Here is a 21436-nt window from a genome sequence, read left to right as displayed (position 1 = left end):
CCATCTTGGCCCTGGGAAGCCTTGGGCTTTGTGTTGGGACTACCAGAGTCCAGTGGTTTCACAACAATTCTGCTAACAGTAGATCACTAAGTTGGCTCACTTTGTTCCCTGCACAGGTTTACCTTCTGTGGAGGAAACCACCTGTGTCTGGATAAACCACATAGTCTGTCTTCAGATCATATCACCTCCAATCGAGGACCACAGTTTATTGGCCATTTATGGTACAAGACACTATGTTTATTTGTAGTCCATGTGCACCTGTCCTTTGCCTATCATCCACAGTCAAATGGCCAAATAGAAAGAATCAACCAGATCTTTGATCAATACTCAACCATCACCAGGATGACTGGTCTTCACTGTTACCATATACAGAGTTGATATACAATAATTTGGACCATGAATCCACAGACCACAGACCCTTTTTATCAGCTATAGGTACCATCCCCAATTTCACCCACAACTAACCACATCCTCCTCCAACCCATTTGCCTTGGAAGTAGTACAGCACATCCATCACATCCAAGAAGAGGTGAATCAACACCTTGAGAAGGCAAAGGAGGACTACAAAAGGCATGCAGACAAACATAGACAACTGGGGCCCATCTACTCCACAGGAGAAAAGGTCTGGTTTTCAAAAGAACACCTCTGAACAGACAGACCCACCAAGAAAATAGACTATTGGTTCCTAGCCTCATAATATATTCGTCAGCAAATCAACTTAGTCACCTTCAAGCTCCAGCTCTCCTGATCCCTTAGAGTCCACCCTGTGTTCCAGGTCTCACTTCTAAAACCATACACTGAGAACCCATTTCCCTATAGAGTCCAATTCCTGCCCCCACAGTACAAGAACAGGGTCGGGAGGAATACATTGTTCATGAAATCCTTGACTCTAGGGTTGAATTGGGCAAATTATGGTATCTGATCAATTGGCCCAAAGGAACACACTTGGGAGCCAGCAGAAAATGTTTATGCTCCTGCCCTATTCAAGCCTTCTAGGGGACCCACCCTGAGAAACCTCAACCCATAGCACCTGGAGGTCACCCCTGGTGGGGATGATGTCATGATCCACAGTTTCAAGCCTGAGTCTGCAGGGTTTATAGGAGAAGACACACACCACCCTTCCATCTGGCAGACTGCGAATGCTTGCTTACCTGGGACCACAAAGCCCAGTCTCAGTTTGAGGATCCACTCCTGCAGTTCTATTGGTAGGGACCTAGAGCAGCTGATTGGCCCACTGGCCCTACTTAAGGCAGCCTCAAGAACAGAAAGCTAGACAACTGGGCTCCACCGTATTCTGCACTGTGTGTCTCCTGCTCAGGGTAATTGTGGTCTTAACAAGCTGCCATGGCTGGGTTGTGGACAGCCAGACCTACTAGTCAGAGCCAGACTATGCAGTCAGGAGTCAGGAGGGACAGGATACTAGAAGGTCAGAACAAGGAGACAAACTGGAGGTCAGAACCATTAATCAGATGCCAGGAGTCACACCAGGTCAGGAAATCAAGCAGCCGGAGAAGGAAGCCCAAGGCACAGAGTCCTGAATAGGGTGAAACCCATTTATTCAGATAACTTCCTGTTCCTGCTACTCTCTTAAGTAGTGCCAGTTGGACTCCAGGACTCTACCAGTAGGACTCCAAGGATTGAGCCTCAAGCTGGGGCTAGGCTTTGTGGGTCCCAGGTAAGCAAGCATCAAGGTGGAGTATGGCTGCTCCTATAAACCCTGAGGATCTAGGTTTGTGGGTAACAAGAAGTTTATTCAGCTCTCAGAAGATGCTAGGATCAGTGTGTTGCCTGCAGGTATATTCAGCCAATGAAAGAGTGTTGATGATGTGGTGTTTCACCTTGTATTTCTTTGCTTGAGTGTATTGTGACTCAGTATCCTGCTGTGTGAGCTGCATGGGTGAAATAAACTAAAATAATAGCTCTCTTGTTCATGTAGGTCAATTCAGATCTCAATAAAGAACAACTGTTACTTTTCTAATTGACTTCCACACACCTAAAAATTCTTTGCTGAATACAACAAGCATCTCTATATTTGAGATTGTCTTTACCTCTTCATTCTGTTTGCTGAGATTGTCAAAAAGGTGCCTGCTGTGACATTTTTGTGGTGCAAACAGCCATTCTATGGGAACATTATTTTCCTTTCTCTCTCATGTAGGGCATCAGCTGGGGGCCATATTTAAACGGGCAACATAGTGCTCAAGAGATCTAGAATTATGTCTGTGCCGCAAAAAGGGTGCATTTTTACACTGACAGTTAACGATGTAAAATCTTAGTGGAAATAAAGCACAAATAGTTTTTAACTTCAGTGTAGCTAGTTGAAGTAAACCCCAGGGAGTATAAGATTGTCCTCAGATAGTTACCGAGAGTTTAAAAGTACCAGTGCTTTGGATTTTATATCAAGATAGCTAGCTTGAGTTAACTATATAAATATAAAAACATACCTTTTTTGCAGTGAAGACATAGCCTAGATCTCATTACCAAATCCTTGCGTCATCCAACCTCCTTTCCACCTTTTTTCAACCTAGAACTGTATCCTGTTACATTGTGTCATGTAAAACATCACTTGTTCTTCCATTCATATATAATACCAATATAACTCTATCATTAGTCTTCATAACAACATGTAATACATCCCTAAAATGGTATATAGCATTATCCATTAGGGAGATCTCTGCTTGGTATTCTGAGTTCCTAACAACTAATCTTCAATATTACAGTAGTATATATTCATTTCAATGATATGAAAGCAAGGACACAAGATGGGTGAGGTAATACCTTTTATTGGACCAACTTCTGTTGGTGAGAGACACAAATTTTCGAGCTTACACAGAGCTCTTTCAGAACAAGAAGTTCCAGCCCCTACTCAATAATCAGAGTTGCCTCCTTTTTCAATTGGAATCTTTCCACTGATGGCAATTGGTTTTCTATCAGACTCATAGATGTACAGTTATCATGGGTGGAGCTGGTCAAAATATGGGAAATCTTTTCAAGAAAACTTTTAATGAAACATTTGTCCTTGTGGGTTTGTTTTTTTTTTAATTTTAAAATTACAACTTTTGCTAATAGCTCTAATTATAGAACAGATTGTGACCCAACTGATGTGTCCATGTAAATGATTAAAGGAGCCTCCCTTCCTCTTTTGCAGGGGTTGGTACAGGAAGGAGAGGTGCCTCTGCAGGATGCTATACCCACACCCAGTCAGAAGTGGGTGGGAGTGGATGGGACAGGGAGTGGGCAGAGCCTTGCCACCACTCACCCAAAACATCAGCTAGTACAGCTATGCCATTACACCTGGGGAATAGTACCATGTTACCCCTTCCTGGCTTGGGGCAAAGACCTGACTGAGGTCTATATTTGAAAAGTAATTAAGTTACATGTTTCATATTTGAGATGTTGCAAGTCTTAATGGATGCAGATGGATTATTCTCAAAAGAGAAGTGTTGTTTGTTTAAAATGAAATTGGACCCAATTCTGTCCCCACTGAAATAAATTCAAATTTATAATCAGAAAAAAAAAGGCTTTTCAACATTAGGCATGCATCCTTTCTACTGGTATGCTTGAGGGCGATCTAGTACTATATTGAGATTTTGTAAGTAAAAATAACTAAATGAGGTAGAGACACCACTAAACATACTGTGTAATGAGATCAGAGCAGACCTCCAGGATGTGGCGAACTACCAGAGGTGTGGTGTAATTGCGTTGCAATGCACTCCCTAGAGTGTCTTACTAAAGAATAGCACACTCCAGGGTGTGCAATTGTACTGCAAGATACAGATGCCCCAGGCATTTTGTGAGGTACAAGGCCAAAGGACAAATTTGAGAAGAATGCACATCTGAGTAAAACTGCACACACTGGGGTGTGCTGTTTGTTATATATTCCACACAAAACATTCCGTGGTTGTATTGGGTATGCTAATTTGAAGCAATAAAATACATGTAAAATATACTTGTGAATAGTTTTGCATTTCCATATTTTTGTTTTTTACTTAATTTTACATAAATATTTTAGAAATGAAACCATACAACAATCAATTAAATTCCAGTGAAAGCAGTAGTCTGCATCTATTTTCTTCTAAAGCTGCTGGTAGAATTAAAGCACTACAAGATGTTTATCCAGTCAGACCAGTGACTAAATGTTACCACCTTTCTAATTTCGACAAGAAGATTCACAACTGCCCATCCCAATGTGTCTACAATGAAGCAAAAGGTGAGGCACAGGAATACCATCATCTAAAAATTAACATTTTAAATACACAAGTCTGATATTTTTCTTCTATAGAGTTCTATACATCAAGAGTAACTCCAATGAAGAAAATGGAATTAAACTCGTAAAACAAAGTGCTGTGAGAGGAGAATCAGATTCCGACCAGGTGAAATCCTGGTCCCAAAGAAGCAAAGTCAATGGAATTCATGCTATTAACTTTAATGGGTCTAGGATTTCATCCACAATATTTGAATTAGAACTTACTACAACATTCAAATGGAGGTTAATATCAAAGTCAGTGAGCAAGGGCTCATGAAAGTGGAGTTCCTGCATATGACTTTAAAAAACCAACCAAACAGGGATAAATGGCTCACCTCTGTCTTCACAAACGTTGTGAAGAGCACTGCAAAGCCACAGTAATGCAAACATTGTTTATGACACTGGCATCCAAACAGGTTTGTGGCCCCCTCCAATGTGATTTTAATCTCCCAAAAGCACATTCAACAACCATTCCACATCTGCTTTGTAATTAAACCTTTTTTTACCATGGCCCCTTTCATAAGCCCAGGCAAAAAGGTGGTACATGGGGATCCCCCAGAATAATAGTGGGGACAGGAACACCACTTATGTCAATAAGAACAGGAGTACTTGTGGCACCTTAGAGACTAACAAATTTATCTGAGCATAAGCTTTCATGGGCTACAGCCCACTTCATCAGATGCATGCAGTGGAAAATACAGTAGGAAGATATATATACGGTATATACATAGCGAACATGAAACAATGGGTGTTACCATACACACTCTAATGAGAGTGATCAGTTAAGGTGAGCTATTACCAGCAGGAGAGAAAAAAATGTCTGTAGTGGTAATCAAACGGTCCATTTGCAGCAGTTGACAAGAAGTTGAGAGGAACAATGGGGGGAGGGGAAAATAAACATGGGGAAATAGTTTTACTTTGTGTAATGACCCATCCACTCCCAGTCTTTATTCAAGCCTAATTTAATGGTGTCCCTTTTGGAAATTAATTCCAATTCAGCAGTCTCTCATTGGAGTCTGTTTTTGAAGTTTTTTTGTTGTAATATTGCTTTTAAAAAGTCACCCCTTTGGGCTGGGGCTGGGGCTGGGGCTGGGGCGGGCTGGGGGAGGAGCACCTCTCCCCTGGCCGTGGCAGGTCCAGCAGTAGGCTGAGCTGGGACTGGCAGGGCACCTCTCCCTGCCACGGCAGTTCCGGGACTGGGGGAGAAGCATCTCTCCCCACTGCAGCCCTGAACGCCTGTGCAGCACTCAATAGGCTTCAGTGCAGCTGTGCAGCTTAGAGGGAACTTAGGTCACAGCAGGGCTTCCTTGGCTATAGAATAGGTAATGTATTTTGTTGCTTTGAAGCTAATCTGTTTCCTAGGCATACACCAGTAATTTATTTGCATTCAGTAGCATAAGGCAGTTAACCATCAAACAGCTCACAGGTAGTTTACTACAAATTTCAAAGTGAAATGAAGACAATTATATTATTACACCACAAGTCCCATCTAAACGATAATATCCCCTTTTGATGTCTCAATCAATAGAATAAAGTAATGAAACATTACTGACAGAAACAGAAGTTTAGCATCTACAAGCTAATTAGATCACATTGTTTAACTTCTAAAAAGATATAGGTAAACACATAGACATACAATTAGCATCTATTCTTAATTCTCCAACTATAAAGACCTATATTTCAAGGACTCTAACCTGTTTAACATGGTTTTGCTAACCATCTACAAGGAAAAAGCACAGCGAACAGCAGAGAGGCAAACAGAAGGAGTTTGCCTGGGATCCCTCTGAGCAGAGGTACGCTAAGTGCTGCAGTAGGGGGACTGCGCTGTGTGACCTGGGAGTGCTTTGTTCCAGCTGGGCCTGACTGTTATAAAAAGGCAGTCAGCTGCGAACCAGCTGAGCAGCGAACAGCAGAGAGGCAAACAGAAGGAGTTTGCCTGGGATCTCTCTGAGCATCGGTACGCTAAGTGCTGCAGTAGGGGGACTGCGCTGCTGGGCCTGACTGTTATAAAAAGGCAGTCAGCTGCGAACCAGCTGAGCAGCGAACCGCAGAGAGGCAAACAGAAGGAGTTTGCCTGGAGAGGGCCTACTGAGGCCCCCCTCTCGCAGGTTTCTCTGAGTCGCGTCTGCCACAAGTAAGGAAGCTCATAGAAGGAAGAGACTATGGATGCTGAGCGATCCGCTGTTGTGACCTGCACAGGATGCGCCATGTTTGTCTTCCTTCCACAGGATAGAAGCGACTTTGTCTGTACAAAGTGCAAGCTGATCTCCATATTGGAAGAGAAGATTCAAGGTCTGGAGAAATGAATATCAACCCTGCGTTCCATAAAAGAAAATGAGGATTTCCTGGATAGACGTCAGGATCAGCTTCAGCAGGCACAATGTTCCGAAGATTCAGAGAAGGCTACGCAGCGGGGACAAAAGGCCAGCGAGGATAATTGGCGGCATGTGACTTCCAGAAGAGGAAAGAGTACCAGAAACACAGATGCAGGTGAGCAACCGTTTTCATGTTCTCTCCGCAGGTACTAGTGCAGAGAGTGGAGTGGATGATACATCTGAGGGAACAGAGCAGAAGGAGACTCCATTGATTGGAAGGCATGAGATGCACCGTCCTAGGGATGGGGGTTCCACGACCACCACTCCCAAGAGGAGGAGGAGGAGGGTGGTGGTGATCAGGGACTCTCTCCTCAGGGGGACTGAGTCATCTATCTGCTGCCCTGACCGGGAAAACCGAGAGGTGTGCTGCTTGCCAGGGGCTAGGATTCATGATGTGACGGAGAGACTGCCGAGACTCATCAAGCCCTCGGATCGCTACCCCTTCCTGCTTCTCCACATGGGCACCAATGATATTGCCAAGAATGACCTTGAGCGTATCACTGCAGACTACGTGGCTCTGGGAAGAAGGATAAAGGAGTTTGAGGCGCAAGTGGTGTTCTCGTCTATCCTCCCTGTGGCAGGAAAAGGCCAGGGTAGAGACCGTCGAATCGTGGAAATCAACGAATGGCTACGCAGATGGTGTCGGAGAGAAGGGTTTGGATTCTTTGACCATGGGATGGTCTTCCAAGAAGAAGGATTGCTAGGCAGAGACGGGCTCCACCTCAGGAAGAGAGGGAAGAGCATCTTTGCAAGCAGGCTGGCTAGTGAGGAGGGCTTTAAACTAGGTTCACCGGGGGAAGGAGACCAAAGCCCCGAGGTAAGTGGGGAAGTGGGATATCGGAAGAAAGCACAAGTAGGTGAGTGCAAGAGGGGAGGGCTCCTGCCCCATACTGGGACAGCAGGACGATCAGGGAGTTATCTTACATGCCTATACACAAATGCAAGAAGCCTGGGGAACAAGCAGGGAGAACTTGAAGTCCTGGCACAGTCAAGGAATTATGATGTAATTGGAATAACAGAGACTTGGTGGGATGACTCACATGATTGGAGTACTGTCATGGATGGATATAAACTGTTCAGGAAGAATAGGCAGGGCAGAAAAGGTGGGGGAGTTGCGTTGTATGTAAGAGAGCAGTATGACTGCTTAGAGCTCCACTATGAAACTGCAGAAAAACCTGAGAGTCTCTGGATTAAATTTAGAAGTATGAACAACAAGGGTAATGTCGCGGTGGGAGTCTGCTACAGACCACCAGACCAGGGGGATGAGGTGGACGAGGCTTTCTTCAGGGAACTAACAGAAGTTGCTAGATCACAGGCCCTGGTTATAAATAATAGAGGAAGCAATAGTGGATGGGAACCTGGGAGGCAGTGACCATGAGAGGGTCGAGTTCAGGATCCTGACACAAGGAAGAAAGAAGAACAGAAGAACAGAGACCCTGGACTTCAGAAAAGCAGACTTCGACTCCCTCAGGGAACTGATGGGCAAGGTCCCCTGGGAGAATAACATGACGGGGAAAGGAGTCGAGGAAAGCTGGCTGTATTTTAAAGAATCCTTATTGAGGTTGCAGGAACAAACCATCCCGATGTGTAGGAAGAAAAGTAAATATGGCAGGCGACCAGCTTGGCTTAACAGTGAAATCCTTGCTCGTCTTAAACACAAAAAAACAGCTTACAAGAAGTGGAAGATTGGACAAATAACCAGGGAGGAGTATAAAAGTATTGTTCAGGCATGCAGGAGTGAAATTAGGAAGGCCAAATCACACTTGGAGTTGCAGCTAGCCAGAGATGTTAGGAGTAACAAGAAGGATTTCTTCAGGTATGTTAGCAACAAGAAGAAAGTCAAGGAAAGTGTGGGCCCCTTGCTGAATGAGGGAGGGAACCTAGTGACAGAGGATGTGGAGAAAGCTAGTGTACTCAATGCTTTTTTTGCCTCTGTCTTCACAGACAAGGTCAGCTCCCAGACAGCTGCACTCTGCAGCACGGTATGGGGAGGAGGTGACCAGCTCTCTGTGGAGAAAGAAGTAGTTCGGGACTATTTAGAAAAGCTGGACGAGCACAAGTCCATGGGGCTGGATGCACTGCATCCAAGGGTGCTAAAGGAGTTGGCCAATGAGATTGCAGAGCCATTGGCCATTATCTTTGAAAAATCATGGCGATCGGGGGAGGTCCCGGATGACTGGAAAAAGGCTAATGTAGTGCCCATCTTTAAAAAAGGGAAGAAGGAAGATCCAGGGAACTACAGGCCAGTCAGTCTCACCTCAGTCCCTGGAAAAATCATGGAACAGATCCTCAAGGAATCAATTCTGAACCACTTAAAGGAGGGGAAAGTGATCAGGAACAGTCAGCATGGATTCACCAAGGGCAAATCATGCCTGACTAACCTAATTGCCTTCTATGATGAGATAACCGGCTCTGTGGATGAGGGGAAAGCAGTGGATGTGCTATTTCTGGACTTTAGCAAAGCTTTTGATACAGTCTCCCACAGTATTCTTGCCAGCAAGTTAAAGAAGTCTGGGCTGGATGAATGGACGGTAAGGTGGATAGAAAACTGGCTAGATGGTCGGGCTCAATGGGTAGTGATCAATGGTTCCATGTCTAGTTGGCAGCCTGTATTAAGTGGAGTGCCCCAAGGGTCGGTGCTGGGGCCGGTTATGTTCAATATCTTCATTAACGATCTGGAGGATGGTGTGGACTGCACCCTTAGCAAGTTTGCAGATGACACTAAACTGGGAGGAGTGGTTGATACGCTGGAGGGTAGGGATAGGATATAGAGACACCTAGACAAATTAGAGGATTGGGCCAAAAGAAATATGATGAGGTTCAACAAGGACAAGTGCAGAGTCCTGCACTTAGGATGGAAGAATCCCATGCACTGCTACAGACTAGGGACCGAATGGCTGGGCAGCAGTTCTGCAGAAAAGGACCTAGGGGTTACGGTGGACGAAAAGCTGAATATGAGTCAACAGTGTGCCCTTGTTGCCAAGAAGGCTAATGGCATTTTGGGTTGTATAAGTAGGGGCATTTCCAGCAGATCGAGGGATGTGATCATTCCCCTCTATTCAGCACTGGTGAGGCCTCATTTGGAGTATTGTGTCCAGTTTTGGGCCCCACACTACAAGAAGGATGTGGGTAAATTGTAGAGTGTCCAGCGGAGGGCAACAAAAATGATTAGGGGTCTGGAGAACATGACTTATGCGGAGAGGCTGAGGGAACTGGGATTGTTTAGCCTGCAGAAGAGAAGAATGAGGGGGGATTTGATAGCTTCTTTCAACTACCTGAAAGGGGGTTCCAAAGAGGATGGATCTAGACTGTTCTCAGTGGTAGAAGATGACAGAACAAGGAGTAATGGTCTCAAGTTGCAGAGGGGGAGGTTTAGGTTGGACATTAGGAAAAACTTTTTCATTAGTAAGGTGGTGAAGAACTGGAATGGGTTACCTAGGGAGGTGGTGGAATCTCCTTCCTTAGAGGTTTTTAAGGTCAGGCTTGACAAAGCCCTGGCTGGGATGATTTAGTTGGGTTTGGTCCTGCTTTGAGCAGGGGGTTGTACTAGATGACCTCCTGAGGTCCCTTCCAACCCTGAGATTCTATGATTCTATGAATGGCCCTATTTACCATTTCAATGCTCTTCTAATATGTCCTTAAGGGTTGCTTTTCTGGTCAAGCAACCTCCTGGTTGCTTAACCCTCAGTGGTTCACTGTTACATATGCTCTGTCAGTTTCCTAAGGCAGGAGTGAAAGTGCTAGCAAGAGAAGTTCGTCAAAAGGTGCCTCCTCCATGTTGCTGTCTCCAGTAGCTGGGAGTGCAAGGTCCAAAATGACCACTCAGCAGGCTGTGTTGGTGGGCTGTTCAAGCTTCCTGGTGTTTGCAGGGCAGGCAGTAAAGTTTTCCTACAGTGCACAATGGTCCTACGGTTAAAGCAGCCACATTTTGGGTGGGGTGCTAGGGACTGTGGGATATGGTTACTTTGACTCGGGTTTGTGCATTGCAGTGTGGATGCCAGATCCCTAGGTTCAAGCATGGGTTAGAAAAGTTTTAACATAGAGTTAAAATACAATGTAAACACTCAAGCCCAGGGGTAAATAACACTTTCCTATTCATGATTTTATAGACGTCTCTCATATCTCCCCTAAGGCTGTGTCTACAATAGCACGTACTGAGGTATAACTTATGTCACTCAGGGATGTGAAAAAGCCACCCCCTTGACCGATGTAATGTACACCAACCTAAGCACCAGTGTAGACAGTGCTATGTCAGCGTGAGAGCTTCTTCCGCTAACATAGCTACTGCCACTCACAGGGCTGGAGTAAAGCTGATGGGAGATCTCTCATTGGATTAGAGCAGTTACATTAGAGAGCTTACAGAGATGCAAAGGCATTTCTGTAGCTTTACCGCTATAAACTCTCTAGTGTGGCCACAGTCTTAGGGTACGTCCATACTACCCGCCCGGGTCGGCGGGTAGCGATCGACTTCTCGGAATTCGATATATTGCGTCTCATCTAGACGCGATATATCAAACTCCGAACGCGCTCCCATCGACTCCGGAACTCCACCACCGTGAACAGCGGTGGCGGAGTCGTCGGGGGAGCCGCGGACTTCGATCCCACGCCGTGAGGATGGGTAAGTACTTCGAACTAAGGTACTTCGAGTTCAGCTACACTATTCACATAGCTGAACTTCCGTACCTTAGTTTGAACCTCCCCCCCCCCAGTGTAGACCAGGCCTTAGTCTCTTTTGTAAACTGAACAGTCCCAGTCTTTTTTATCTCTCCTCATCTGTGCAAACACCATGATTTGTCAGGGAAAGTAGTCATATTACTGGCAGTGTTCCCTCTAATTTTTCCCACACATGTGCGGAATGAATTTTGTTATGTGCACCAATATGGAGGTGATGTATCACTGGCGCACATAACAAAATGCATGTGGTGGGGGTGGGACCGAGGAGTTTGGAGTGTGGGAGGGGGCTCAGGGCTGGGGCAAAGGGTTGGGATGCAGGAATGTGAGGACTCCGGCTGGGGGTGTGGGCTCTGGAGTGGGGCCAGGGATGAGGAGCTCAGGACTGGGACAGACGATTGGGTGCAGGGGCTGAGGGTTTTGGGGTGCAGGAGGGTACTCAGAGGCTATGGAGGGGAGAGAGGACTCCCCCCCAGCTCTCTCTCCCCACAGCAGCACCAGGGCTAGGAGGGAGAGGCACCTTTCCCCGCCACGGCAGCTCTGGGGCTGTGGCTGCAGGATAGGAGGAAGGGCAGGGAGGGCTGCCCTGGCCGTACCTGGACTGGGCTGGGTCCAGGCTGGGTCCGGGCTGCTCTGGCCATGACGCCTTGGCTGGGTCTAGGAGCCACTCCAGCCACGCTGCCCCAGCAGGTCTGGGCCATTTCAGCCATGCTTGGGGCCGGGCCGGGCTGCACCGCAGCGGAGTTGGGGCTCGGCGGGGGAGGGGCGCCCTGGCCATGGCAGGTTGGGGGCCAGGTTAGGTTGGGGACCCTCGCCCAGCCATGGCCAGTCCCTGGGTGGGTTCCCTGAGTGCGTGTGGTGCTATATAGTCTGCTGCACAGCCGCATGGCCACACAGCTTACAGGGAACTTAGATTAAGGGGTAAGAAGCTGGGGAACTCTCAGCAGCATCATGTCTTGCCACTCACATGGAATTTCTCTACAGCATTTCTATGTTTGTTGCTCCAATACAATTCTAACCTTTCTCCTTGCATGTTTTCCCACTTGAAGGAATGATTTTAGCCATAATAATTTAAAATCCAATTTAAAATTAAATTAAACTTCTATAGAAAATCCATGCTTAAAACCACGCTTGCATCTGGCATCATGTCTGTGTCATCTATGAGCCTGACAGGCATGACGAGCATGACATAAATGAAGTCATAAAGCATATTTGAAAAGGCTAAGCAAATACAATAACTGTGCTTTGTGTCTGAGGCTGCTGTTATTAAATAAATTGTTAGCACAAGGTTTAAAAGTAAATAGCTATGTTTCGTCTCTTCTCCTTCCTATAGGGTGACCAGACATCAAATGTGAAAAATCATGATTGGGGTGGGGGGTTATAGGAGCCTATACAAGAAAAAAACCCAAAAATCAGGACTGTCCCTATAAAATCGGGACATCTGGTCATCCTACCCTCCTAGCCTTTGCCATCATGCCACAGGTTGATTTACCCCTGGAAGGAATGAAATAGAGTCACTGGGTCCTTAAAAAGAACAGGAGTACTTGTGGCACCTTAGAGACTAACAAATTTATTTGAGCATAAGCTTTTGTGGGCTACAGCCCACTTCTTCAGATGCTGTAGCCCATGAAATTTTATACTCAAATAAATGTGTTAGTTTCTAAGGTGCCACAAGTACTCCTGTTCTTTTTGTGGATACATACTAACACGGTTACAACTCTGAAACCTGTCATTGGAGCCTTAGTATCCCACCTCCTACATGTGTGTTGTAACTACCAGGCTATAGAGTCATCCCCTCTTTTATTTTGTCACTCTCACTGGTCCAATGACTCTTTAAATATTTAGTCACAATGGAACAACTTCAGCAGGCGAGACTGAGGGAGCGCCACATCAGACTATCCCATAGCTCAGGAGTTAGAGCACTCTCCTGAGGGGCTTGAGACCCCTTTTCAGATCCTTTTTTCCCGCTCTGACTGAAGGGGCAATTGATTCTGTCTCTCCTACATCCCAAGTGATTGCCCTAATTACTGCACTAATTTTTACGTGGCTGAAATGTAGGTGCTGAGTTAGTTTAGGGGCCCACAGGTTTCACAGGCAGCTGAGCGGGAGTTTTGTGGATTGCAGCAGAGTCTAAAACTGGGGCATAGGCACCTATGTCTGTGTTTTAGGTACCTAGGTACCTTTGTGGATCTGGGCCTATAAGTCTATGCTGATTGCCTCTGAATTCCCCTTTCTGCTGTGGGGAAAGTTCTATCTGCTTTCTAACCTCTTTCCTAGAGTATTTTCTGCTGGTGAATTTAGCTGAAGGGCGCTATTAAGAAGACATTTTGTGTACTAGGTTTGTTCCTCTTGTGAAACACCCTTATTTTGGTCTAAACATTTTTAATATTGATTTACTTTAAACTGATTCCTTACAGCTACTCTGAAATTGAAATCAGAGTGTCTATATCAGGAGCTTGTACTGGCTTAACTAAACCAGTACAGTTTTCTTGTGTAGGCAAACCCAGAGAAAAGGAGAAAATAACAGGTTGTGTGTTGTGGTGAGGTTAAGGGGAGGAGGCAGAGAAGACTAATTATGGCTCTGAAATCATGTATTATTATATCTAGGAAACCATGACCAAAAAATGCTAATTTGTCTCAACTTACTCTCTGTGAGTGTTCTCTTTGATCCTCCAGCCTTTCTTAGAGTGCAAATGTTCTCACATTTTAATGCAGTATCATTTGACATTGAGATGCAGAGGAAAAACTGTCCAGAAAACAGCTTTCTTGCACTGATTCTAAGCTTGTGGGAAAGATTATAGCATGAGCTGGAGACTGCCACAAGAGAAATGGAGTATTACTCTAGGAACGCTTATATCAATGAGGGCCTTTTTAGAGCCAAGAAAGGCAACCTCTTACAAATAACTGAGTTCTACAAACTTCTTGTAAGTGCTGAAAGTGCTAATTCACTTATAGGATACAAGTCATTCTTCTCTAGAAAAACAGGAGAAGAGTTTTAGCATATGTGACTCCCCCCCCCCCCAGATGTAAAGATGTTTCCTACAAATGACACCCCATACATTTTTTAAAAAATGAAAAGTCAGTTTTAAAGAGACAGATTGCTTAGGGAGGTGGGAGGAAAGGGCTGGCTAAAAAGTACACATTATGCTCACAAGAGCATATTCTTATATATTCACCATAATTCAAACTTTCAACAAGCCAGCCTGTGTTGTTAGACTCAAATGGGAGAACTTAGCTTTTACTGATATAATCTGGCTCTCCTGAAAGAAACCCACAGTTGAGTAACAATATATTCCAATTCTCTCCATCCTTCAACCTTACTCCACTCCCTAAATTTCACAGTTTTGCTAAAGCTAGAAAGCCTAACAAGAGAACACTTAATTTTTTAAAAGATTTTTTTAAGTCTAAGTAATATGGAATAAATTATCACAAGGACATTAAAAGGATTTCATTTCCTTGAGCATACATATGCATTCTACTACAACATGCCCTCTGCCTCCCAGTGCAGCCATTGATCCACAGCTTTTATAATGAACTCTAATAACAACTCTATTACTGCAAGCCTCCTGATTGGCTCAAGCGCCCAAAAAATTAGCTACAAAGAAGCCAGCTTGTCAATATTAATTCTGCCACAGAGATTACTTGTTATGGTGGAACAAAGGTGTTTTGGCTCAAGCTGAACAACTTAACTCCTTGTCTCATAAAATTTAAGCTGCTATTGATCGCCTTCTTCTATTGTGCTGAAGGATTAAACACACACACACACACACACACACACACACATACAGACACAAGTACGCTGAATCACTCTGATGCATTCTCCTAAACCACCAGCTGCCCCCCTTCTCCTCTCCCGTCCCTGCCTACTAAGAATCATTCAGTAACATGAAGCAAATTAAATCAATGAATTCATCCTAGCAGATGGGTGCTTTAACAGTCAGTTAGCCTTTAGATAATTGAGGCGTTGACTCCGGAATCATAAAATGGATGGCTCGTTTGTACATTTTACTGAAATAGATCACCGAGGTTAAATAAATGAAATCCCATTTGTCAGGCAGTAATAAATGGCCTCCCCTTCTGCAAACAGCTCTGTTTGGCCTAATAAATACAGGGATGTTACAGTGCTCCTCCCTTGATAGGGTTATGGCTTAATGAAATGGTCTTTCCTCTGCTTGTTTTTGCCTCCTCCTGCACCGTGTGATAAGTAGCAAACCAACGAAGCTTGTAATTACAATCTTACAGAGAACCCAGCCAATCTGTATATAAATCTCACCATCCAATTACAAGATGTAATAATTTTGCAGTCAAGCTGGTAATGAGGTCTAATACTCATGCATGTGATAATCCCCCCTGGATGCTGACTCTATCAGATGTTAGCTTTGTAATTATACTGGCAGAAAATCATTATTTCATGTTCAGCAGAAAAATGAGGTTGGTGGGAAGTTAATTTTCTCTATGCTCTGTGAAGCATAGACAAAATTTTAATGATTTAATCATTATGGTTATCCCTTTTGCAATTGACCCACGTTACTTCTGTAAAAAACATTGGCACATTTAAAAGTCCCTGTTACCCGATAAAGCTTGCAAGGTATGCATCTTTTAATGTAAGAATAACCATATACAATTAAACTATTAACCTACTTGATGGAAGAAAAATCCATAGTTCTTATGTTTTCATTATTTACGTGTAGGATACACAGGAATGTATATGCCCAGTCTACATTGCAATAAATGACTACTTTAAAAAAAGAAGAATAATGTAATAATTATAATGTAAACCCTCAGAACACAGCAGCAGGTTCACTATATTCACAATGACATTTGAGCAACTCAGTAATCTTTTGTTATGTTCTTGTGTAGGAGACACGGGTGGGATCATATAACTTTACATAAAGATCCCAATATGCATTGTGATGGTACCACCATAAGGCTTTATGAAAATATGCTTATGTATGTATCTATATAACAACATGTGTTTTATGCTCCATATGCCATGTAACATATCTCTGTAAAGGTTATGATCTACTGAATCTATTAATCATATTTGTATGCATGTATCATTTTTGTATTCAAAGTTATGAATATTGGCTGCACACTTGTTTGATTCTAAGTAGGCTGTAGTGAAGCAGTTGGTCATCAGCTTCCTGAGGAAAGACTATTCTCAATAAGTGCCCAATCAAGAAACACTTAAGCTAACAATGAACTTGGAGACACCAATCCACATCTGGGCTTTCCCAGGAATGTGGCTTGGCTGGTAAAGAACTCAGTCATGCATGGACCTGTAACTTGCCCAGGTGACTCCAAAACTCCATTTTGTAGCTGGACTTTGCATAGGAGAGAGGAGGGGGTCTCCAACCACAAGAGACAGTCTATTTAAGCCCAGGGGAGACCCCTCAATTTTGTCTTCATTTGGCCAAAGAGAGAGCCTCTTGACCCCCAAAGATACCTGAAAGAAACTGGAACAAAGAGACGGTGTTTGCAAGGGGTGTGAGTCATTGCTGGACCCAAACTAAAAGGAGATTAGTCTGTAAAAGGAAGCATTCTGGAACTGGTGAAGATCTTATCTATATTCCGTTTCTTACTATATTAGACATAGACTGGTGTGTTTTGTTTTATTTTGTGTGGTAATTCACTTTGTTCTGTCTGCTACTTCTTGGGACCACTTAAATCCTACTTTCTGTATTTAATAAAATCACTTTCTACTTATTAATTAACTCAAAGTATATGTTAATACCTGGGTAGGCAAACAGCTGTGCATATTTCTCTATCAGTGTTATGGAGGGCGGACAATTTATAAGTTAAAACGGATTTATTGGGGTTTAGACCCCATTGGGAGTTGGGCATCTGAGTGTTAAAGACAAGAACACTTCTGTTATCTGCTTTCAGGTAAACCTGTAGCTGTTAGGGGACATGATTCAGACCTAGGTCTGGGTTTGCATCAGGCTAGCGAGTCTGGCTCGCACCAGGCAGGGGACTGAAGTTCTAAGCTGACAGGGCAGGAAGGCAGGGGCAGAAGTAGTCTTGGCACATCTGGTGGCAGCTCCCAAGAGGGTTTCTGTGATCCAACCCGTCACATGCATAATTAGCATTTTTCACAAGAAACAGTTTAAAAGAATCACCTCTGATATATTTGTTTAAAGGTTGTTTTCACACCTCAAGATTTTCTTATTATTCTTGTTTTATCTGCCTTACCATTAACAAACACTATGATTAAAAGGCAGAATAAGGCAGTACCAGTCATAGTGCAGGTAATTAACCACTGAATAGTTTACCAAAGTTTGTGATAGATTCTCCATCACTGGCAAGTTTTAAGTCATGATTGGATTTTTTAAAGATATGCTCTTGTCCAAAAAGTATTATGTTGGGGAAGTTCTATGGCCTTTATTATACAAGCAGTCAGACTAGATGGCCATAAGGCCTCTTCATGCCTTGGAATCTATGAATAGCATAGAGAAGGGATTGTGAGAACACAAAGAAAACAAACAACTTCAAAAAAAAAAAAAAAACCAACCAACCAAACAAGCAAAAAAAATCATATGAAAATAGATATCCTGGAAACCACCAAAAGAAAAGAAAAGCTAGTATGGTGAGAATTGATTGACATTTTTTTAAAGAAAAATGAATACAACATTCTTCAGGAAGAAAACAAACTGCTCCAGTACAAATGGTAAGAAATACAATTTCCCTTAATCAGTGTCCTTTTGTTTTAGGGGTGAAATCCTGGCCCTATTTAAACCAATGAGAATTTTGCCACTTCTGTGATTTCACCCTCAGGGTTTCTATGGCACCCATCAGCATACTATTTAAGCACTCCCAAAGAAAGTTAGATCTGCAGCCTTAGTCCTGGCATTACCTCGCATTTGAGTGTTCATAACCATAATGTTCTTTCAATGTGTTTCTCTGTTTCTTTGTTTTTGTGTGTGTGTAATCTAGTTTTTTAAAAAGCAAGGTGAAATAAAAAACAGAAATTCCATGTGGGATCATATTGACCCTCCCATCAGGATAGTTGGGACCTTTAGATGCACAGCATACACTGCTACCACTTCAACTAAGGGAACAAATGTTAGCAATAGCAGGTTGTTACCCTCTATATGTACCAGGTACTAGATGGGGGTCAGACACACTGCCAATGAGTTACACACCTATTTGCTAACAGCAGAGGAATACAGAGATCAGGAATCTTTGATTTACTTCCAGTTATAGAATAGAATGTGATTTAGTGGTTAAAGACCCTTGTGCACCTATGTCACCTCTGCTCCTAACTCCTCTCCTCCCATCTCCTGTCACCACCTCTGCTCCTTTCTCTTCCACATTCCAGTCAAACTACTTTCTCCTTCTCCTCCAATATTCCATGAGCACCAGCAGGGGAACCACTGAGATCAAAGGACAGATAGTATTGCTTTTGTCAGTGACAATGACTGGAGCCATTGTGGCCCCATCAATTTGGAGGAATAATTGCAGTTAACGTCCTGCTTAGCCTCTGCAGCCCAGAAATCACACACACTCAGTCCTGTCAGCTCATAGGAACTGTGCGGAGATGAACCATGCTCAGTGCAGACAAAATCTTTGGATATTTTAGCTGCCAGCCTCTAACAAATGTCTGCTGAGTAAATGTGAATTGTGATTTTTCAGAGTCTTATAGCTGGCCAATTTTGGGCAGATTTTCACAGGGAAGGGAAAAGGCATGCTCCTGACATGACGGAGATGTTCTTGCCAAATTTCAAGTCATTGCTGAAATGCATGGAGTCTCTATGAAATAGTTTTAAGAATTTTTTAACACGGGGAGGAAAAAACGTATTTCCCACTAACAACTGAACTATGTTGCTAAAACATAAAAATTCAGCTTGAGGCAGACACCCGGAAGGGAAATTTTCACTCAAAATGTAAAATTTTATTAAAATTTGATAAAGGCATAAGCAACTGAAAACAGAGTCTTTATAATGCAAATTGCATAAGACAAACTTAACTGTAGGTGCAACTACCAGCTTCACCCATAATATATATATGGGTCTTTAAAATGACCAATTTCCAAAATGAAAACAATTATGAATAAAATTGTTTGGGAGGGAAACATTAAATAGAATAACATGAATAATAATTGTGAGATGTTTAAGACAATTTAATTAGATGTTCAAAAAGTCACAATTTTTCAATTATAAAACACTGCTTCTTCAGTAAAACAAAGAACAATAAAAACAACACCCTGGCTGGAGGCCAGTGAAAGCAGCAATTTTATATCTATCTATCTATCTATCTATCTATCTATCTATCTATCTATCTATCTATCTAATCACACAATTAGAAAAAGCAGGAAGTTGATAGCAATGACTATATATTAGAAGTTATGAAATGCAGACAATAGATAAGGGAAGCTAAGCTATCAGTGAAAAATGTGTGGTCAATAGGTTTGAGGAGAATAAGAAAGAATTTTAAAAATATGTCCAGAGTAAAATGAATCCTAGCAATGCATGTTATTAGATGGAAAGGGTAAAATTGTTAATAATGTTGCAGAAATAGTAGACGTATTCAGAAAAAAAATTCTGTATTTGGAAAGGAGCTAGGTGTATTCATATCTTACTGCGATAACAAAAAAAATTCTGTTCTAATTCTTTCTAGTCCAGCGGTAACTAGTGAGGTTATTAATCAGCATCTATTAAAGTTAAACAGATAATCCTGCTGATTTAAAATAACCTGAGGTTTTTAAAGACTAGAAAGAGCAGTTCTTTGAGTCATTTATGTTGATTTTTAATAAACCATGGAACACTAGGGAAACTCCTGAGATCTGATGAAAGCCTAGTGTTATATCAATATTAATGTGTAAAAAGATAAATGGGATGACCTGGGTAACTATTGGACAGTTAGCCTGACATCAATCCCAGAAAAATCATGGAAAGCAGATGTAGGATTCAGTCAGTAAAGAACTAAAGGATAGGAGCATAATGAAAGCTAATCAGCATAATTTTATGGAAAATAGGTCTTGTCAAATACAACTTGATATTGTTTTTTGATGAGATTACTAGTTTGACTGATAGAGATAATGGATGATGTGAGAGATTTCTGATAGATGTTTGACTTAGTATCCTGTGGCATTCTGATCTAAAAAAATAGCATGTTATCAGATCAATATAGGACATAATAAATGCATTTAACAACTGATTCATAGACTTTAAGATCAGATGGGACCATCATAGTCATCTAGTCTGACCTCCTGAACATTGCAGGCCATAGAACCACAACCACCCACTCCTGTTATAGACCCCTAACCTCTGGCTGAGGTACTTAAGTCCTCAAATTATCATTGAGAGACTTCAAATTACACCATGTACACTAGTTTAAACCTGCAAGTAACTTGTGCCAGTGCTGCAGTGAAAGGTGAACTCTCCCCTCCCCTAAGGTCTCTGCCAGTCTGACCCAGAGGAAAATTCCTTCGCAGCCTCATATATGGCAATCAGTTAGCCCCTGCACATGTGGGCAAGAAGTTGAATTTTTTTTTTTACAAACATTGGTCCAAACTATGCACACTGGAGATTTACATCCATTAATTTCCTTCCTGTTTCTGCTTTATTACCTTTTAAAAAGGGATCTAAAGAAACAATAAGACAGTGGAAGAATTTAGGTCATATGGCCCTTTTTGAAATAGTTGTAACTAAGCTCAGATTGCTTTTGAAGTAATCCTGTAACTCAAAACATATAGTTTTTAGTAGGGCTGTCCATTAATCACAGTTAACTCACACGATTAAGTAAAAAAATTAATATAGATTAAAAAAATTAATTGTGATTAATAGTAGTTTTAATCACACTGTTAAACAACAGAATACCAATTGAATTTTATTACATTTTTGGATGTTTTTCTATATTTTCAGATATATTGATTTCACCTACAACACAGAATGCAAAGTGTACAGTGCTCACTTTATATTATTATTTTTATTACAAATATTTGTACTGTAAAAATGATAAACAAAAAAATATTTTTCAGTTCATCTTATGCAAGTATTATAGTGCAATCTCTTTATTGTGAAAGTGCAACTTACAAAGGTAGATTTTTTTTGGTTATATAACTGCACTCAAAACCCCCCAAAACAATGTAAAACTTTAGAGCCTACAAGTCCACGCAGTCCTACTTCTTGTTCAGCTGAGCCAAACA

The sequence above is a fragment of the Mauremys reevesii genome, linkage group 2 (genome assembly GCF_016161935.1).
Source record: "Mauremys reevesii isolate NIE-2019 linkage group 2, ASM1616193v1, whole genome shotgun sequence".
In the NCBI taxonomy this organism is placed as follows: Eukaryota; Metazoa; Chordata; order Testudines; family Geoemydidae; genus Mauremys; species Mauremys reevesii.
This window is presented reverse-complemented; position numbering follows the sequence as displayed.